The sequence below is a fragment of the Athene cunicularia genome (genome assembly GCF_003259725.1).
Source record: "Athene cunicularia isolate RWA chromosome 13 unlocalized genomic scaffold, athCun1 chr13_part1, whole genome shotgun sequence".
Lineage (NCBI taxonomy): Eukaryota > Metazoa > Chordata > Aves > Strigiformes > Strigidae > Athene > Athene cunicularia.
Genome location: NW_020799117.1, coordinates 19236341 through 19239177, shown reverse-complemented (window position 1 = coordinate 19239177; position 2837 = coordinate 19236341).

Here is a 2837-nt window from a genome sequence, read left to right as displayed (position 1 = left end):
ACTGTAAAAGACACCGATTTCCTATTTCTAGTCATTTAATAAAAAAACAAGCATTTTTTTTGGTAAGAAGTGCATGGAGAAAAGTGCATTTGTTCCTTTACAGAAAAACAAGAGTGAAAAAAGGGTCCAAGGACCAGTACAGAAAGAGTAGGCAAAAAAAAAATGTGCATTTTTAGAGAGGGAAAATATAAACAGCCCAGAACACATAAAGTAACTGCCTTCACGTGTACTGACCGCTCCGTAAACACATGATTAGCTCTGTCTTCCATGCACTCCTTCCTACTACCTGTAAGTCCACTCTTTGCCACTACTTTCAGAGCTCCAACTCTACAATAAGATGGATGCACACAGATTCCAGCACCTACAAAAAGCTCCATGAAGCTGATTAAGACTTGGTTCAACAGAAGGGGTCTGCCAAAACCAAAGTCATTGCAGAGTGATGCAGGATCTTAGACTGGAAGCTCTGGTAATAACGACAAAGTGGAGAGACAATCACTATTCATTCACATCAGTTCCGGAGATGAACAGCCTCACAGGCACCAAAGTTGTGGCAAAACACACAGAACATACCATAATTATTTTTAAAAAAATAAATGTCATACATAAAGTGATCCAAAGACAGACCAAATCAGAGAATTAATCACTGATTAGAGTGATTAAGAGAACCAATTTTACTTTTTTTTAATTATTATTTTTTAAAAAGCCTCAAAACAGAACACTTCTGTATTCTGATCTGGTAAGTGATTAAAAAGCCTTCTGACTAATCAGTGAACGTAAGTCTGCCTGCAGGCATTTCCAGAGCTGGGATAAAATCTCATTCTTTCCCAGATGAAATGTTGCATGAGGTTGTTGAGATGTATTTGAGTTGCAGAGAGGAATCAAGGGACTCTTTGACTGTTTTAGTGCTCAAAATAAAAACTCTCTTAAGTTATGACTATACAATATAGTACTTAAACACTTGCAAAATAAATTAGTTCAGAAATATTACGAGGTATTTGCTTTTGTTTTCAAGACTTGACTTAGAGCACTGAGGAAGAATGTAAGCAACAGAGGCTACAAAAATAACACTCATATTTCTTTGCAGCTTTGCTTACAACAGCTTCTCCCTCAGATTTGCTGAGGCACCCAGAATGCTCTCAGGTATCAGACTACAAAATATTTTGCATTCACCAAAACCCTCAGAGATGTGTGCAAGTCATAAAGAAGGACTATAGGCAATATTTACTTCTTTATTTCCCACCAAATTACTGAGCATTTTTTTATTTAAGTATAGTCCTGAATAAATCAGGTGGCAATCATATTTCACATATAGACCGTAATACCATGGATCTTTAACTCAGTTTGGAGCCTTGAAGACTGACTCTTCTTCCCTCCTCCCTTAATTGATTTTTAGTTTTTATGTTTAGAAACATGGATATTCACATTTTAAGATGTATTTAGGAATTTCTCTTGGTCATACTTCCCATCATTCAGGGCTGGGATGTGTATTGCACCTAGATACATGCAAACTGCTGAAAAATGAAGTTTTCAATACACAGTAACTTCACATAGCTTCTCTAGAACAAACACACAAAACAGACTCATGACATTGTAAGCCTCACCAGAATTACTAAGAAGCAATCAGAATTTTTGAATTTCTTATTCAGATTTCATATCCTTACCTAGTGCACAACGTAGAAGTACAAATATTGGGTTACTACTGAACAAACGCATGTACAAGGCTCACTCAAATCTAATTATTCCATGTAATTCAGTAATGAAATATTTAAAGTGTTTTTGAATAAAGTTGATATCAGAAGTTCACTCATTTCTCAGCAATAAATAAAAAATGTTAATATATATTTCACTACATTAAAAATATGATTTAATATATTAAAAGTTTTCACTGTATTAGCACATTTCAAAGTTCAGGAAGACTGAACAAATGGATCAACAGACTCTTTATACAAAAAGTAGTACCAGAAAAAGCTCTCTTTTTGTTTTCAGAGGAATGAAAACTACACAGACTGTTTTAAGAGACACGTTTTCAACTTGAACTGCTCCCTACTTATCCTACTCTAAGAAGTCAGGACCACCATGATAGCTCAAAAAACCTTAGGAATTTAAGGTTGAGTAAAAAGAATAAAAACTATTGAATTATTTAAGAGTATCAGATACTTTTTTCCCAAAGGTTTGTTTTATGGAAAGGAAAAAAGCTACACATTTAAAATGAAGATTTTTCAGCTTTCTTTCTACAGCATAAATGCTTCATTTATCAGAACAAAGCAGTTCTTCAGGTTCCCAGAAAGGTCTCTAACTTCTCCTTATTTTCAGCATAGGTGAACCTTATAGTTCGTTACTTTGACTCTGGAAACAAAACAGGTACATAAAAAAACCCAACACATTATTAATCCAATACAGAAGGAATCCACATCCCTGCATCGTGATTTGTAACCACAACCTAAATTATATGAAAGTGAAACTGAGTAGAAAGAGTCGTAAAACAGATGCTGTCAGTATTCTTAATGCTCAATTCACTAATTCTTAATGCCAGATAAACATCAGAACCAGCAGTTTTTGAGAGTAACGGCCTTCAGAGACGTTAAGGCACGTCACTGACATGCTGTTTGGCTTCCGAGTGGACGTTCTGGGGGCCTGGGAAGGGGAGTTGCCGACTCCGAGGCCTCAGCTGGAACCAGAACCGCTAGCAAGGCGCTCCGGTAAAGTTTCAGTCATAGGGCGAAGCCTGGTTTTAGCTGGGGTCACCCCTGAAAACACCTCGTACGTGCCGAAACCCCTCGCCAAGCGCTGGGCAGCGCCCAGGAGAGCGGGCGCCAGCAGCACGGCCCGGGCAGCCC